This window comes from Myotis myotis, unplaced genomic scaffold (assembly GCF_014108235.1).
Source record: "Myotis myotis isolate mMyoMyo1 unplaced genomic scaffold, mMyoMyo1.p scaffold_m19_p_19, whole genome shotgun sequence".
NCBI lineage: Eukaryota > Metazoa > Chordata > Mammalia > Chiroptera > Vespertilionidae > Myotis > Myotis myotis.
In genome coordinates this window covers 27,553,226-27,572,586 of record NW_023416323.1, presented here as the reverse complement: position 1 = coordinate 27,572,586, position 19,361 = coordinate 27,553,226, and the positions used below count along the sequence as shown (strand labels likewise).

The 19,361-nt window shown below is 41.4% G+C and overlaps 1 long non-coding RNA gene across 1 annotated transcript in view; it reads left to right on the top strand.

Moving 5' to 3' along the window:
- The first annotated feature begins 290 nt into the window (after window positions 1–290).
- LOC118674229 overlaps window positions 291–19,361 on the top strand; it is a 43,474-nt gene continuing 24,403 nt past the window's right edge. Inside the window, exons 1-3 of the long non-coding RNA XR_004973601.1 lie at window positions 291–378; window positions 13,791–13,866; window positions 14,548–14,728. This is a non-coding gene — a long non-coding RNA (uncharacterized LOC118674229). The remainder of the gene's footprint in view (window positions 379–13,790; window positions 13,867–14,547; window positions 14,729–19,361) is intronic.

The following is a 19,361-nucleotide window of genomic DNA, read 5'->3' as shown; positions in this document are numbered from 1 at the left end:
ACACACGCACACACACATAGACAACGCTTTTCTTTTACTTGGAGCATGTTCAAAGGCTAAAGGTATTCCTATATGTGAACAGAGGAATTTCTATTGGTTGATATATGACTGAAAGTTTGTGTCCCTCCAAAATTCATATGCTGAAGTCCTGAAACCCAACGTGTTGCTATGAAATCATGGGGGTGGGATCCTTATGATGAGATTTGTGCCCTTTCAAGAAGAAACACAAGAGAGTTATTGTCCCTCTTTCCACACACACCAGGGAAAGGCCATGTGAGGATACAGTGAGAAGGCAGCCACCTGCAAGCCAGGGAGAGAGCCCTCACCAGGAACAGACCCTTCTGGACCTTTGATCTGGAACTTCTAACCTCTGAAACTGTGAGAAAATAAATTCTGTTATTTAAGCCACTAGTCTATGATTTTGTGATGACAACCTAACAAGACTAAGACAGTTGAGAATGCTTTTGGCAGCACATAATAAAAAAGTCAACTTTTATTAGTTAGTATGTAATAAAGACATTTTTATCCCACACAATAAGAGGATGTTAGGATGTTTATAGTTCCAAACACTCAACAGTATTATCACAAACTCAAAACCTTTTTTTTTTATTTTATTTATTTTATTTTATTTTTTTAAATTAAATCTTTATTGTTCAGATTATTACATTTGTTCCTCTTTTTTTCCCCCCCATAACTCCCCTCCTCCCAGTTCCCGCCCCACCCTCCGCCCTCACTCCCCACCCACTGTCCTCATCCATAGGTGCACGATTTTTGTCCAGTCTCTTCCCGCATCTCCCACACCCCTTTCCCCCCCAGGAATAGTCAGTCCATTCCCTTTCTATGTCCCTGATTCTATTATAATCAACAGTTCATTCTGTTCATCAGATTATTTATTCACTTGATTCTTAGATTCACTTGTTGATAGATGCATATTTGTTGTTCATAATTTGTATCTTTACCTTTTTCTTCCTCTTCCTCTTCTTAAAGGATACCTTTCAGCATTTCATATAATCCTGGTTTGGTGGTGATGAACTCCTTTAGCTTTTCCTTATCTGTGAAGCTCTTTATCTGGCCTTCAATTCTGAATGATAGCTTTGCTGGATAAAGTAATCTTGGTTGTAGGTTCTTGGTATTCATCACTTTGAATATTTCTTGCCACTCCCTTCTGGCCTGCAAAGTTTCTGTTGAGAAATCAGCTGACAGTCGTATGGGTATTCCCTTGTAGGTAACTGAGTTTCTTTCTCTTGCTGTTTTTAAGATTCTCTCTTTATCTTTTGCTCTTGGCATTTTAATTATGATGTGTCTTGGTGTGGTCCTCTTTGGATTCCTTTTGTTTGGGGTTCTCCGTGCTTCTTGGACCTGTAAGTCCATTTCTTTCACCAGGTGGGGGAAGTTTTCTGTCATTATTTCTTCAAATAGGTTTTCAATATCTTGCTCTCTCTCATCTTCTGGCACCCCTATAATTCTGATGTTGGTACGCTTGAAGCTGTCCCAGAGGCTCCTTACACTATCCTCACATTTTTGGATTCTTTTTTCATTTTGCTTTTCCGGTTGGGTGTTTTTTGCTTCCTCGCATTTCAAATCATTGACTTGATTCTTGCGCTCCTCTGGTCTGCTGTCGGGAGTCTGTATAATATTCGTTATTTCAGTCCGTGTATGCTTAATTTCTAGTTGGTTCCCCAATATAAGATCAAGGGTCTCATTAGTTTTCTTGTAGATCTCATTAAGTTTATCGGCGGCTTCTAAACAGTTCTTGAGAGACCTTAAAAGTGTGGTTCTGAACTCTATATCTTCCATTGACAATTTTGTCCTGTTTCTTTGTCTCCGCATTTTGTTATGCTTCCTTGGTGCACCCCCTAGTGGTCTTTGTTCGCAGTCTTATAGTTAAGCCTTGATTGTTGTAGCTAATACCAGGGAGGGTTTGACCTCCAGGCCAAGTGGCTATGAGAATCAGCTGTGTCAGCAGTGAGAGAACTTCTGTCCTCTAGGGAGGTGCTAATCTAGCCTTTGCCTGAGGCTATCTGGCAAATGCCTCTGTGCAGGGCTTGGGCGGGGCGGGTCGCACAGGATCAACAGGGTGGGCCGGAGAGAGCAGTTATGGCGGCTCTCAGTCCTGTCCCCAGGGGCTCTGCCTCTCTGAGTCCCAGCACCCGCTGTAAAGCTCAGAGAGAAAGCTGCACTCGCTCTGACCGAAGCCAGACAGTCCCGCTTCTCCCGTTTGAGTCCGGGTCCCTAAAGACTCGCCCGTATCTGGAGCTCAGAGTCTGCGACTCCCTCCCGATTGAAAAAGCCAACCGCGCCCTCCGCCGCCAGCCTGCTCCGCGCACTCCGCACCTCAGAATTTGACTTCAGCACTGCGCCTCCTCTGAGTGTCCGTATGCGTTTCTCTTTCCTCCTAGTTGTAGGACTTCCACTCAGCCAGCGTTCCTGTGGTTCTGGGTGATGTCCCTTCCGTTTTTTGGTTTCACTTTTGAAGTAGTTGTTCAAAGCAGCAAACTCGGCGTTAACCTATGCCGCCATCTTGGTTCTCCCACAAACTCAAAACCTTTTTGTCCTTCTGTTCTGCTGAGTGTGGTGGCCTTTGTCCCTGTGCTTGTTACTCTATTGTTATAACTGATAAAGTATCCAGTCAGGAAGAGAAATGAGAATAGGTGGTATATATAAGCCCAGTCTCTTTTTTAGGAAGAAAACTATTTCCTAGGAGCCCCTCAGTGTACTTGCCCATAAATATCATTGGCTGTGATTCTGTCACATGCCACCTTAGCTTCAGAGGTTAGGAAGATGATTACCAAACAAAGAAGATTGCCAAGTAGACTTAGACCAATCATGATCCATCCCCTGAGAATGGGCACACTGCCACCTGAATAAAAATCTGGACTTTGTTAGCAAAGAAGAAGGGCCAGAATGGTCATTGAATGGATAGTGTCTGCCACCACTTCTCTGTTGTCTCAGTATTATCAATGGGTATGTTTCTCTGTTTTCCCCCAAACACTCCATATTGAGGCTATTCTAAACTAAAAGCTCACATTTTAGTAGTCCTCCTTCTGTGCTGTGTTAGCCATATGGTAACTTGAAATAACACCTACATTTATTATATGTAAAATCCACAAGCTAAAAAAAAGCATCCATGGAAATATATAATTAGGAATTTATAAAACATGATAGATTCTGGAAGTCTTTCCCAGTGATTCTATACACTGAGATTATACAGGGAGTTTTTACACAACACCAATTCTCCAAATCAGACCAGGTAAGTCAGAATCTCTGAGTGGGGCCCTAGCATTGGTAAAGCTTCCCATGTTATTCCAATGTGCAGCTAGAGTTGAGAACTGTTGCAAGAAAGATGTATAGGAAGCAAATATAAAAATCATTTCTACTTTTAGCTTCTCTGGAAACCTGTTCCTAGCCAATGAGAGATTTTCTCATTGTTTCTCAATACCCATATTTACTTATTCATTAAGACAGTACGTATATCTATACCATGTACATATAGGTCTGTATGCAATGTTGTGGATATTTTTTTAAAATTTTAAAATAGCTTACATTTCAAAATTTTTCTGTTCTACTGGGATAAATCAGTGAAAGATTTCCATTTAAACAAGATCATATTTGTTGAGTACCAAAATGAGGGGTACAGATAGTATGGGCTTCAGGAGGTTATATGAGAGACAAATAAATGTGGACTAGAATGGTCAGTAAAGGCTTCCTACAGGTATTGGGAAAATTTGGATAGGCAATGGTGAGGAAGGAAGCAGCCATATTTGTTACGGATCACAATGTGCTAACTCTACTATATTTGGAATCTAGCCATGTCAGTTGGTTCTCTGGTGTAGGAGATAAGACTAAAAACGTTGAAGACACTGATGTTTTGATGGTTTAGATGTCACCAATCTAAAGAAAAGAATGGTCAAAGGAGGCCCTAAAATACTAAGTTTGCAGGAAAAAAAATTCAGGAAAGAGCTCAATTGAGGCTGAGAAATAAGTTAAAAGTATTCAGTAGGTAATTGGGAAAAAAGGAGTATGCCTGGGACACAGTTGTGTTTGGGGCCTAGAGATGATGTGGAAGCTGTGAAAGTGAACACAGAATTCGAAAACTAGAAGCCAGGCTTTCAAATATGTCAGAGCACTCAAACAAAATCCCTTCCAGAACTCTCTGGTGTCTTCCCAGGCTGGAGACTTAGACATGACCCTGTAGTAAAGAGCTTGGTCCTACACTCTTGTAAAGAATGCTGCAATTAGGACACTTCAAGGAGAAATGCAACTGGAAGGAGCACAAGATATGATCTGGTCCATGCTCCCTATTTGCTAATGTGGCAGCCAGCTCTCCCAGTTTAAGTGACTTTACCAAACTCACAGAGGGTTAGTAGAGATCAAGTCTACAGACTTACTGGGTATAACAACTATGTTTATTTTTACTTTATTAAAAGTCAGGATGATGCACAAAGGCCATTTGCTGTTTAACCGGTAGTTTATTCTTTATTTTTCATTTTTATTTCATTCAGCAAATATGCATGGTAAGTATTAGGAATGTAGGAGATGGACCTGTTTGGCTGATGAGTTCCATTTACCCTAATTATAACCTGTGTCATTAACTCCCAAGGCCCAGTAGCCTTAAATGATGCTAAGAACCTAGCATGCTGGGGATTTACTAATCCTTCTTATGTTTTTTCTTATCCTGGTCTGAGGCCTGATAGCAAATGGAGTTTTATCTGTGTGTATGTGGTTATTAATTTGTCTACGTGTATTTTTAATTTATTATTTAAATAACTTATTAAATAGGAACTACATTCTTAGAATTAAGAAAGTACAAAAGGTACACAGTAAAAATTCTCTCTGTGTGTCTTAGACCTACCCAGTGCCCTTACCCAAATGGCAATCTGTGTTATCCAGTTTTTATGTTTCCTTTTAGTGATATTTTATGCAGGTTCTAGCAAATTCATGGAGGTATATACTCCCCTCCCATTTTTACACAAATAGCACACTATAATCCTTGCTCAACACTTTTTTGAACAATATATTGATGGTCTTTCTGGACCTCTCCTGCCATCTATTTCATTTTTCTGCAATTGTTAGTGAAGGAATTTCTATGTAGGATAGTCCTCAGTCATTTCTATCCCATTCTTGGATAAACCATGATAAATATTTTGGCCATTTCTAGTCTTTTACTATTACAAGGCTGCAGTGTATACCCTTTTACATGTGCTATTTCACATATGTGCAGTGATATCTGGGGGGCAAATTCATAGAGGTAGACTTGCCAAGTCAAAGGGTATGTGCATGTCATTTTAATGGATCTTGGAAAATTGTATCCCATACAGGTTGTGCCAGTTTCCACCACCACCAGCAATGTATACAAAAACTTGTTTTGCCAAATTTTCACCATACATTATGGTATCAATAATTCGGAGTTTTGCCAATACAGCTATACTAATAATAGCCTAGGTGGCATCATGCCCTCACATCATCACAAGATAGCCGTCACAAGATGACCGTCACAAGATGGCCACACACACAGCAGAGGCGGCCTCCATGCAGTGAGGCCTGGGGGTCCTGTGGCTCTGCCAGCATAGAGGAGGCCAGTCCCGGTGGAAGGAGAAAGATCGCAGCAGGGGAGGGCAGTTGTGAGCGATTGGGCCAGCAGGGAAGGGCAGTTGGGGGCGATCGAGCCGGCAGGGGAGCAGTTCGGGGGCAATCAGGCTGGCAGGCAGAAGCAGTTAGGGGCAATCAGGCAGGCAGGCAGGCGAGCGGATAGGAGCCAGAGGTCCTGGATTGTGAGAGGGATGTCCCTGTGGGATCAGGCCTAAACCAGCAGTCGGACATCCCCTGAGGGATCCCAGATTGGAGAGGGTGCAGGCTGGGCTGAGGGACACCCTCAGTGATGTTATTTCATGCACCGGGCCTCTAGTTAAATATAAATTATATCTCAGTGAGGATTTAACTTGCTTTTCTCTTTGAGTTAGATTGTGTGTTTAAAAGTCATTTTATTTTTTCCTATGAACTATTTTAATTAGGTTATTGAATTTTTATACATTGATTTATAGGAGCTTTCCATGTATTATTGAAATTAGCAATTTGTTTGTGATATGAATTTTAAAACTTCCCAGTCTATCTCACTTTTTATTTTGATTATGATGATTTTTTCCATAAAAAAATTATTTTTTATTGTGATGAAGCTATGAATTCTTATATCATGACTTCTGAGTTTTGTGACATGTTTAGAAAGGACTTCTCTCACTCAAATGTTATTTTTAATTCTCTCATTTAATTGAGTAATTTTGTGGTTTTAGTTGTACATTTTAACTCATCTGGAATTTATTTTGGTACATTTGTTGGATGTTTTCCCAACACCATTTTTTCCTCACTGAGCAAATGCCATTTGTTTATTCCTCCAATTCAACTTGAATCAAAATATTGCTTTGAATTTCTAAATGAAATCAATATTGATTGAATGCCCACTATGCACAAAGGATCATTTCATAATGTTTTCTTTCTAACTTTCCCTTTTAGAAGAATTGGGGACAGGATCATAAGGCCTCATATCCCGAAGCTTATTTTAGTAGGTAAAAAAAATAAAAGAAAAAACTTGAACAATAAAGTTTCTAGCTATAATAGGAACTGGTTATAGCCATATTCAGTGAGACAATGAGCTAGTTCAAGTTACAAGCAAAGAAAACACGCATGGTTCATTGTGGGTGTGAGTCCTCCTGTATAACAGGTCAGGAAAATGAAACATGACAGGAGAGATTTTTACATGCCACTCTATCTATGAACATGTGATGCTGCTACATAAAGACAGTGGTAGTAGGCACTATGAATACATTCCCTTGAAATAGAGCTTATGGGCTAAAAATGGGCCAGTACTAACAGATTCTAAAATAAGTCATTGTCTTTTACATACTTCCTTTTAGTATGAGAAAGAACACCATAAAGACAGTAAACCTCAAATCCTGTATTGAAACCGTCCTAGTTATGTAACTATTAACAGGAACTCTATGATTTGTGATAGCTATTGATGAACTGTTCCTCCCTTCATTTACTACAGCCTGGAATCACTATTTACTCTTTGACCTAATAACCATTATGCTTCTAGCCCAGATCTACTAATTATCTGACTTTGGGAACATCATTACAATCTATGCCCTAGAAAAGGTTCAAATAAAAACCAAGTTGTACTCTCCGTTGCACAGATTCGTACTGTGCACTTGTGAGTGTGATTTACCCACATAGAATGCTAAAGAAATATCCCTGGTGGGGGAAGGAACAGGAATAAGAGCCAGTGGGTATAAGTCAGAGGTGGGGGAGATAACAAAATGCAATATAGGGGTACTCACTATTTAAAAACATACAGAAACTGAGGCTGAACAGGAAGTAGAGGTATTTACAATTTGATACCGCCCATCTGTAGTGGGTTGAAATAGTGTGCCCCGAAAATGTATGCCCACCCAGAATCTCAGAATGTGACCTTATTTGGAAATGGGATTTTTGCAGATATAATTAGTTAAGTTCAAAAGAGGTCATACTGGATTAGCCTGGGCCCTAAATCCAATGACTAGGGTCCTCGTTAGAAAGGGAGAAAAGATTCGGATTCTGAGGGAAGAAGGTGATGTGAGGACAGAGGCAGATATTGGATCGATGTTGCTATAAAGCAAGGAATGCCAAGGATTGTCAGGAGCCACCAAAAGCTAGGAAGAGGCAAGGAGGGGCCCTCCCCTAGAGTCTTCAGAGGGAGCATGGCCTTGCCCCAACACCTTGAGCTTGGACTTCAAGCCTCCTGAATTGTGAGAGAAATCAGTTTCTGTTGTTATAAGCCACCCAGTTTGTAGCAATTTGTTACAGCAGCCCTAGGATACTAACACAGGGCGCCCTACGAGAACTTCATATATATTCTAAACCAAAGTTTTTCCTCTGGGTATCCCCTCTGTCCCTTTTTCAAGTTGCTATGAATTAAAATATCCTCTTAAGGTGGATCTTGGGGTTTTTAGATTTACCAGACCATGTTGTGACCTGATGTATCAGTATCTATAATGCCTTTAGCAATATTCTTATTTGTAAAATGCAGAAAAATACCTGTCTCTTTCATAAAGTTGTTATAAAAAATGAGTTAATATGTGAAAAACTGCTATGTATACTAGAAAATACTATGTAAATGTATACTTAGTTATTATTACTGCAATTTTGTAAATAGTAAGCCCAAATAATCACTAGCCCAGACTTTTATTTTTATTAGCCTAATTTTATCCACAGCAATGATACTAATAAAAAAAAATTACTTCTGATTTCCCTACATAAATTGTCTACATTGAGAAAATTGGCAAAAGACTTTCTTTCCAAGGCTGACTTATTAATAATAGTTTTTCTTGCCTGACTGGCGTGGCTCAGTGGTTGAGCGTTGACCTATGAACCAGGAGGTCATGGTTCAATTCCCAGTCAGGGCATATGCCAGGGTTGCCGGCTTGATTCCCAGTAGGGGACATGCAGGAGGCCACCAATCAATGATTCTGTCTCATCATTGATGTTTCTATCTCGCTCTCCCTCTCCCTTCCTCTTTGAAATCAATAAAAAAATATATTTAAATAATAATAACTTTTCTTAGTTAATAGAGTATTCTATTCCCTCTGTCTTAGAAGGTCATGTGTGTAAATGAAGATGTGAAACTCATCTATTCATTCTTGTAAAAAATACTGAATATTCATTTGTCAGGCCCTATGCTTAGTAATTGAGATTTGATGTTCAAAAACAAGATAACAAAACAGGGTGAGGTGATGGGGTGTGGCCTCTGAGGTGGGTGGTCTGTGAGAAGGTGATATTTGAGCTAACACCTAAAGAACAACAGGGGCAGCCATGTGATGATCTGGGGACAGAGCTCCCCAAGCAAAGTATCAACCAAAAGACTTGTATGCATGCATATAAGCCTCACGAATGGACACAGACAACAGGGGGGTGAAGGCATGAGTAGGGGGATGGAGGGGGTAATGGGGGAGATAAGGACACATATATAATACCTTAATCAATAAACAAATTTAAAAAAGAAAGAAAGAAAGGTGACCCAGTGCCTCTAGCAGAGAGAAGCAAGGGAAGAAGTGCGCACAGCCAGATCCTGTAAGGTGTGGCAGACCATAGCAAACGATGAGGTTTTGTGAACATGCAATGGGAAGCCCTTGGAGGGCTGTGACAGAGGGGCAGCATTCTCTGATGAAATTTTTGAAAGATTGCCCTGGCTGCTGTGGGGAGAACGGATCTCAAAGTGCAAGAGTAGAGTCAGGCAGGCTCATTAGGAGGTTTCTGTGGGTAATATGATGATGGCTTAGACCTGTGGACAGATTGGGACACACCTGAAAGGGCAACTAGCAGGCCTTGTGGATAGGTAGGATGTTAGGGGGAGGGAGAAAGAAAAGGGCCTGACTCTTCATCATAAACAGTCCTGACTCTTCATCATAAACAGTCCTGATTAAAAGCAGCCCCACAAGTACATCAAATTCTGTAAATAATTGTTGTCCAAATAGTTCATTTTGTTGTCATCTCCTCTTGGCTGCTCAGAACACAACCTTGTTTGGAAGCACATAAAGAAATTCTCTATTGGCCCCTGCTCTTTGTAGGGCCATGTGTGGCTTTGCCTCTGTCTAACCCTGCTGAGGGAGGCTAAGGACGTTTATCCTGCCCCTGGTTCTAATATAAGCGGAGAGAACTTGAATCATTTCATTATTCTGTATCTGTCATCTGAGAAATGGGGATATTAATGCCCACTCTGCAGAGGTTTTCTGGTGATAAGATGAAAGAACACGTGGTCTGGCAACTAGCTGAACTTCAATAAAGGGTAATAATAGTGATGATGATAAGTGACTCACAAGACAGAAGTGAGTAAAATTGACCTGGTTCCATCAGCTTGGAATCATTTAGTTCAATCTAAGTCTCTCCACTACCAAACACCATTACTGTAACTTAAGCCCAGGTCCATAAAGAAATGGCTGGGATTTGTCAAGCAACAGTGGTTTGTCCAGAGCAACAGCTCGGGCTGACTGGGTAATCTTTTGATGTTATTATATTACTTATTCCTAGTTCTTTTTACCAAAAAAAAATATTTTTATTGATTTCAGAGAAGAAAAGAGAGATTGAAACATCAATGATGAGAAAGAATCATTGATCAGCTGCCTCCTGCATACCCCCCCAATGGGGATCGAGCCCACAACCCGGGTACATGCCCCGACCGGGAATCAAACCATGACCTCCTGGTTCATAGGTCGATGCTCAATCACTGAGCTATGCCAGTCGGGCTTTCTAGGTTTTTTTTGTGAGGCATAGGAATAATTTTTGAAACAGTAGCAAGAAAAAAAGTTTCTGATAAAATAATGAGCCTCCCTTATTTTGAGCTTTCCTTTGATGCTTGCCACCTCCTTCTTCTTATGGCTCTTTGTCCACCATTGAAAAGGCCAGTGTCCTCAATTTGTGCCCAGCTGGAAAGAGAACATTGAGCTGAAGAGTGCAAAGGAGCAAAGACGTCACACTGAGATGATATTTTCCTTCATGAGGCATTTCAACAAGCATAACAGAGAGAATGTCTTATGAGCTGACCATCAGTTTTAAATATGGAAAATATCTCCTGACTTTAGAGCAGTCATTATGCCCTTTTTTTTAGATGTCACTAACAAAGCAGGTGGTTTGTCCTATATAAATAACATATTTAACATAAGGAGAGAGAGAAAAAAGAGATAAAAGTGACTGCTCCCTAAATCCTAATATCTACCCTGAGCCTTGCACATTTGGTAAGAGAGATGCTTCTTGATCCTGATGCATTCTTCTTGTCCCTCTGCTTTTTACTTTATTTTTTTTTATTGCTTAAAGTATTACAAAGGGTATTACATATGTGTCCTTTTTTCCCCCCCGCCCTTGACAGTCCCCTAGCCTCCCCTATCCCCCAGTGTCTTATGTCCATTGGTTATGAAATATATTTTATTGATTTTTTTAGAGAGAGGAAGGGAGAGAGATAGAGAGTTAGAAACATCGATGAGAGAGAAACATCGATCAGCTGCCTCCTGCACATCTCCTACTGGGGATGTGCCAGCAACCCAGGTACATGCCCTTGACCGGAATCGAACCGGGGACCTTTCAGTCCGCAGACCGACGCTCTATCCACTGAGCCAAACCGGTTTCGGCTGTCCCTCTGCTTTTGATGCCTCCTTTAATGTCTTTAATCATTATATACTTATGTTACCGTCTCTACCATATTGTTCTATCACCTGAAGTTCCCAGAGGTATAACTGTAGTTTTCTTTGTTGACTATCACTCACAGTCCATGTTCAGCAGGGCTTTTGCTATAAGAATCCTCGGTGACCTATCTGAAGCTGTGGCCCTGCAGAGTAGTTGGGGGTTTGCTTCTGCCATATCCTGCAGGGGTATTTCTAACCTGAGACCAAGTTTGATTTTAATGTTTCAGCTTACAGGTTTCTGAATGTGATAGTTAGTAAATATAAATCCCCAAACCTGTACGGCATAGTCACAGATCCTCAGGGGAGACTTTTTCCCCATCCATGGCCCAGGAAAAGACAAACATCCTTGTGACAGCAGATGGTTTTCCCCCCTAAGCCATCCTTTTCAGGGTCTCATTTTCATGTGGTGATATCAGTTCCAACTTCCGACTTCCTAATTTTCATGGGCCCTAGCACTTGAGTTCTGTGTTTGCAAGTTTAGCCATTTATTTAAAAGTAATGTGTGTTCTGTTTTATTCAGAATATCTTAACATTTTTGGTGGAAGGGTTTTTTGAATTATCTGTTCTACCACATGGCTAAAAATGGAGCTATCAAGTCAGTCTTCATACTGCAGCTGGAAAGAACTTTTCAACAAGTAAATATGATTTATTAGTCTTATTTAACTTCCCAAAGGTCTTAGGATAGAAACTAAAATCCATAACCAACAAGGCCTTCCCTACTTCCCCATCCTCATGTTGCACCATATCCCTTCTCATTCACTCAGACTGAGTTTCTACTCACTCTTTTGATTTCTAGAGCGTACCTCACTCCTATGATAATAGCAACTTTGTACATCCTGTTCCCTCTTTCTGGAACACTTTCATGTTCCCCCAGTTCATTCATCATTCAGATCTCAACATAATTGCAGTGGTAGTTGTCTAGACAAGTTTCCTCATATGTTCGTATATTGGCTCAGATACCTTCTCCTTTATTATACAGTTGTGACTTTACATTTATTTTTGTCGTTATTTTTAAATATATCTCTCACTCGCTGGACTACAATCTCTGTGAAGGCAGGTGCCATGTCTATTCTTATTCACCATTTTTGTTAGTCAGTAACACTAACTGCTACACTCACATTCACACAAAAAATTCTAAAATCTCAGTAATTTAACACCATAAAACCTTATTCCTCATGCCATAGTCCAATGCAGGTCAAGCAACTCTTCTCCAACTGAACTCCAGAGATCCTAATCCACCACTTCTTCGGCATGTTGCCATTTAGGTCCCAGTGAAAGGGAAAGAGGACAGAAGACCACATGGGAGGTTTTATGAACTAGGCTGGCACTTCCCATTGGCCAGAACTCAGTCACAAGCCCTATTATAAAGAGCTGGGAAATACAGAATACCTGTGTGCCCAGGAAGAAGAGGAGAAAATGGTTGTCGGCAAGCACTCACCATTGTATTTTTAGCAAAGAGCAGTTCCTGACAATAGGAAGTTCTCAATAAGCACAGATTGAGTGAATCAACAAATGGATGTATGGACGGATGGAGGAGGGATGGATGGGTTTGTTGTCAATGGGTAGCTCATTGATTCAGTTAGTCTGTAAGTTCTTCGAGTAGGAAGGCCATATCTGTGTTGCTCACCAGGATAGAGAAGTTGAGGCACATAGCAGAAGCTCCCACAAGAATAAATGATCACCACTACTTGGAAGTTTTTATGGAGGAGATGCACTGAGAGTGGATCTTTATGGAAGGGTATGGAAATAAATTGGAAAGGCATTATAAGAAGTAAATGTGTGAAAGCATGGAATGGATAGGGAAAAAAGTAGAAGAAAGTTAGTATGCATATGGTTGAAGTAAAAAGAAAGAAATCAATGGCAAACTTACAGGAGTAACACCTCACCCAGCTAGTGTCACCTAAACATGTCTGGTGGGTCCCAGACTCCATTATTTTCTCTCTTGATGTACACTTACATCAAGAATTATACCTTACACTTAGGAATAATGGTGCCTCTTTTGTGAAACAGCACATTTCCCCTCCCATTTTGACCTTTAATGTCAAAAATGAGTAAAAAGTGCCCAGAAATATATATTTGGTTAGTCAGAAATTGGTACAACAGAAGGCATTTTTCCCCTGACCATACAGAATGGTAAACCATGCTAGTTCCAGCCCCAGCTGTCAGGCCAGGATTTCGCCCTAGCCCTTGCCTAATCAATACATAGAACTGCCTAGTGCCATCGGGAAGGAGCTGTATTTTAAAAAATGAATGAAGTAGGACAGCCAAAATCTTTCCATTCTTCATGCTCTTCTCTGCAGCTTTCTGCGTAGGCATGGGGACTACCCCGAGAGCCTCAGGTGGGCACATGAAGGTGCCACCCTACTCTGCCCCAGAAGAGGCTGGGGCTACAGAAGTAACCCGCCCTCCATTACAGGCTTCTGAAATGCACTATTGGAGTTAGTGACAGGGGAGCCGGTCTACCTCGGGGGCTACGGCAGTGCAATGAGCTTTAGTGGATCAATACTTTAGTCTTGTCATGCTAATTGCTCATTGGTTGACATTCATGATCCTTCCTTGCTCCCTCCCTATGTAAACTCTTTACAGCTTGGAACAGCGAGATGTAAAAATCCTGAGTCTTCATAGCCAGCTCCTGCCGAAGAGAGAGGGCCTGGCAGCTGAGGTATGGTGCTCCCCCATTTTCTTGTCCCCCTTAAAAAAGCTTCATGTGTGTCTGCATGTGGTGATGTGAGAGGGAGACGCACGAAGAAATGCCTGGGGTCACTCCTGCAACACGTCAATGGTATTACCTTTTCAGAACAAAACAATATCTCCTCCCTTTCCACTCCTCCCCCTCTACCAAAAAATAGAAAGAAAGAAAGAAAGAAAGAAAGAAAGAAAGAAAGAAAGAAAGAAAGAAAGAAAGAAAGAAAGAAAGAAAGAAAGAAAGAGACACAGAAAAATACCCACCCCTTCTATGAGTTTGGTTGCAGCCCTTCTGTTTTGGTGAATGTGTCGCCCTTCTCAGCTCACAATGAACATGTACCTGCACTGTCCTCTTTGCTCCCAGCTTAGGGAGTATGTCAGACTGTGCTGCATGTGTGTGTGTGTGTGTGTGTGTGTGTGTGTGTGTGTGTGTATGGGGGGGGGGGGTGATCACGCCTACCATATTGGCTTCCTGTCCCTGGAACATCAGCTTTTCTTGCTGGCTGAGCCTGTCCCCACAACCACTGTTGCCACTGAGACCACCCCAACTCCTACCCTGTAAGCTTCAGGCCTGTGCTATGCAGGGTTTTGTTAAGCTGTTTAGTATTAATTGATTTTTTTTCCATTTTTTTCTTTCTTTCCCTGGGCGGGTCAATAGCTGGATGCTTCAGGAGCAGAGGATCTATCAACTGCAGACCAAGCATAGGGAGACGCAGGCAGACCTGGAACAGAAACCCAGCAGCTCCAGCGGCTCCAACAGCACTTGGTGGCCGGACGGTCAGCCGCAGGAAGCGTGCCAGGGGCCATGAGGCAGGGAATGACCCAATCCTTGAGGTCTGGTAAGTTTTCTCACTTTTGGAAAGTGAAGCAAATGATAACCAAGTCTTTCTTTTCTTACCCGAGAGTCGGCAGCATTTCTGCTGATTTCAGTTAATGAGCTAAAGATCAAAATTAGGATGCCCCCAGCATATCTGGGAGAATGGAGGGGTTGTGAGGGAGGAACGGGAGTTTGGGGGATAGATGAGGGCTAACCAAACTCCGATCCTAAGGTGAGCCGCTGCAGCCAGGCAGATGTCCTGGGTATCGATCCCTGCATCCTGTTATCGATCTCCTCTTGGGGCCAAGAATGGGGTGGACCTTCAGAGGACAAGAGAAGAACCGACACCCTCCCAGAGGGCCGTGCAGCTCTAATCAGTGATAACGGTGTTAAGTGGTCAGCTTGGAGATGAGGTTTTGCTCAGATCTATTGATCTGTGCTCCCCTGGGATATAAATCCTTCTGAATTTGCTTCTGTGGATATAAATATTTATAATTAAAATAGCCTAGGCACCTCTTACAGGCTTGGGAGAGTGGCCCATCCTAGGGTAAGGTTTGATATCAGCCTCCTATCAGTGTATGTACTGTCTACAATGTGGGGGAAATTCATTTGTACACGCTTCTCCCTCTCTTGCATCGCTCTGTTCTCTCTTTTGAACCCTATTTTGCTCACCCTCTGAGTGACAGGCACAATGTCCGCTGACTACCAGAAGCTGGGGAAAATCCATTCTTTCTGAATGCAGCCTCCAGCAGAGGAGGGAGTGCCACTCCCCCCACCCCCACCCCCATCCCCGGTCAAGGCTACACAGTTTCATGTGCATTCAGGAGCCTGGACTCAGAAAGGAATGGGCTGTTTTTGGTGGGGGCATGGGGACCTCTTTAGTTGTTGCTTTGTTCTTGCTTTTATTGGGGCATCAGTTTGGATCCAGTAACGTACAGGCTTTGTCGCACAAATGTTTTAACCAATGCCAAGACACTGCAGGCTCACTAGCAGTGTTAAATCCAGGAGAACAATTTGAAGGGCCCCAGACTCCTGTTTCTCAGCACCTCATAAATATAAGCTCACATGAAGTGAACAGAGCATCCCTTATCCTAGAGAATAGAAAAAGAAAGGATGCTGAGGACTCGTTTGCAGGCATAACCCTTGAAGCCAGCCAGCCAGATCAAGACCATTGGCCAAAGCTTTGTCCACTGTAAGGACAATCCTATAAGGGATTGAAACCAATCAGCTTTAATTTTCAGAAATTTGAGTTGTTAGGAAGAATGGTCTTTGAAATCATTTGCTGTGCTCGCTAAAGCTATCATCGGCTTTGGTGTCCAGGATACAAATCTTTTCCCCCTGAATCTATCATCTGCTTTGGTATCCAGGATACAGTCTTTCAGTTTTAGAACTTCTGACTTTTTTTAATCAAGTGTCTGCCTTGCTTCAGTGCTTACATCTTGAACTGTGTGTCTTTGCCTGCTGCCCTCAGCAGGTTTCATTAATTTGTAATTGATGCCTATAAAATTATTTAAGGACTTCTGGATCTTACTTGTCTAGTGTGTATGTTATTGGGTATGTAGGATGTGGGGAAAATTCATTGGGTTTTGCTTCTCCTGGTTTTAGACTGTTCATTCACTCTGGGCCATTTGTGTGAGTTAATAAATGTATGTCTGTGTATCTCTGTGCAGGTGTCTGTACTTGAGAAGCAATTAATATAATCAGGTTAGAGTAGTGACCCCATATTTCTCTACCATTGCATTAACTATGCATTCCCAAATGCATATTAAGCTTTGTGTTTTTTTTCTTTTTATTCAGAGGTGGTAGTTTTAGAACTCAAATCTAGCTTTCTTCTCTGTTAGAAAATGATTGAGGGTTAGAGACTATTCCAATTGGCAGTTAAGGGTCAGTATTTTGGACTCCAGTTGGCTCTGATAATTTATATAGAATGAAAGTCTAACAGGTATAATCACAATAGCCTTGACTTAAGAATGTTTCTAAGCATACTTGAGGCTGAAAAACACTTCAAGCTGAAAATGGAAGACTGTTCTGGTTAGTAACTGTATGTTTCTGTGGTGATGGAAAGAATTGGAATGCAGTTCTCTTTGTTTGATTTATATGGTGACACTCAGAATGTGAAAGGTATATTTTACTGTAGAAATAAACTTTCAACATTGACCTAGAGAATGGAAAACCCAGGCTGGTACTTAATTTCTTCTCTGCTAGGTTATAATGAAAAGCATAATTAATTTTAAAAAAACAATTTTTTAGGCAGAAAAACCTTGACTGGTGTCTTTCTCCCATTGTTTGCAATATTTAGCAATATTTTCTTGCATGATTCATCTGAAGAACAAGCTTATTTGGAGGAAGTGACCTAAATTTCAAAATTTAATGCACTTCATTAATAAATGTGTTTTCTTGTGATCTTAGTGCCACTAAATCTAAATAACACATACATAAATTCATTGCTGTCCTGTGCTTCTATTTCTACAAGTCTTATTTGAAAGCTTGCTGCCAGCCACAGGGAAATGGTTTTATTATAGAATCACCTACGATTTAGGATAACAAGCTTCAATGTCTTCAGTATTGTAGAAATTTAATTCCTGTGTTATGGATATATTCATATGCTACATTTGTCTTTTTTATTCTATATACACATATGTTATTGTTAATCCTTACCCCAAGATATTTTTTCCATTGATTTTTTTTTAAAGAGAGTGGAAGGGAGGGAGCAAGCGGGGGGGGGGGAGGGAGGGAAGCGCAGGGGGGGAGAGAGAGAGAGAGAGAGAGAGAGAGAGAGAGAGAGAGAGAGAGAGGAGAGAAACATTTATATGAGAGAGAGATTAATTGGTTGCCTCCTGCACACACCCCAACTGAGGTTAGAGATCGAACCTGCAACCCAAGTGCATGCCCTTGACTGGGAATCAAACCTGCGACCCTTCGGAGCACAAGCCAAACTCTAACCACTGAGAAACACTGGTTAGAGTTTCAACACCTATTGAAAAATAGGTATATTTTTCAATCCCATTTGTCTAAAAGTTTTTGCATGCAAAAGTTTTTACATTCAAAATACAGGGGTGGGAAAAAGTAGGTTTACAGTTGTTTGTATAGAAAAAGACATACAGGTTATGATTATTCCAATAGCTTCATTAACTCAAAAGAATGTCGCAATGCAACTATAAACCTATGTTTGCCCACCCCTGTATTTTATAATGCAAAGATAAGAATATTTCACTGTTATTTTTATAGTCATAACATAAAAATGTAATTATATTGATATTTCACTGTTATCTTTATTAATAATATATATATTAAGTTTTAAATTAAGTTTTCTGAACATCTTGACGTATTCATTTAATCCTTAGTGCAAACTTATAAGTTAGAGCAAGAGTCACTATCTCCATTTTGCCAGTAATAAACATGGACAAGGTGACACATTAATTAGTGTGAGACTTGAGTCTATAACAGTGATGGCGAACCTATGCCACGCGTGTCTGAGGTGACACGCGAACTCATTTTTTTGGTTGATTTTTCTTTGGTAAATGGCATTTAAATATATAAAATAAATATCAAAAATATAAATCTTTGTTTTACTATGGTTGCAAATATCAAAAAAGTTCTATATGTGACATGGCACCAGAGTTAAGTTAGGGTTTTTCAAAATGCTGACACGCCGAGCTCAAAAGGTTTGCCATCACTGGTCTATAACCTGAGCCTATTGACTCCTAATCAAATGCTTTTCCAAAGCTACCAGCTACCTCCATTAATGTTTGATAAAATTTCAGCATGTTCTACATGTCCAGCACTATCACAACCGTTGAAATGCCAGTAAGACAGTGTTGGTTGATCTTAAATTCTACTCATGCAAGAAAAGATAGCATGTAAGTATTTTAGGCATCTTTCTTTGGCCTTTAGCATGCCACAAATGGCTGCAGAATCCAATGACATGACAGGCCATTTTGTTAGGCTCCAAAATTCTTTGAGTTATTAATATGCCTAATAAATGAATTTGGTCACCAAGAACATGTCCCTGTGAAAATAAAGTGAGTATCCTATCTAATAAAAGAGTAATATGCAAATTGACCATCACTCCAACACACAAGATGGCCACCCCCATGTGGGCACAAGATGGCCGGCAGGGGAGGGCAGTTGGGGGCGACCAGGCCTGCAGGGGATGACAGTTAAGGGGGACCAGGCCTACAAGGGAGGGAAGTTGTGGCTGATCAGGCCTGCAGGGGAGGGCAGTTAGGGGCAACCCAGCTGGCAAGGGAGGGCAGTTAGGGGTGACTGGGCCAGCAGGGGAGGGCAGGTAGGGGCGACCTGGCTGGTAGGGGAGCAGTTAGGCATCAATCAGGCTGGCAGAGGAGTGGTTAGGAGGTGATCAGGCTGGCAGGCAGAAGCAGTTAGGGGCAATCAGGCAGGCAAACAGGTGAGCAGTTGGGAGCCAGCAGTCCTGGATTGTGAGAGGGATGTCTGACTGCCTGTTTAAGCCCAGTGGGATCAGGCCTAAACGGGCAGTCAGAAATCCCTCAAGGGGTCCCAGATTGGAGAGGGTGCAGGCCTGGCTGAGGGACACACACACACACACACACACACACACACACAGCCGTGCACGAATTTCATGCACCGGGCCTCTAGTATAATATTATATTTTACAATATCATTGTGCATATATT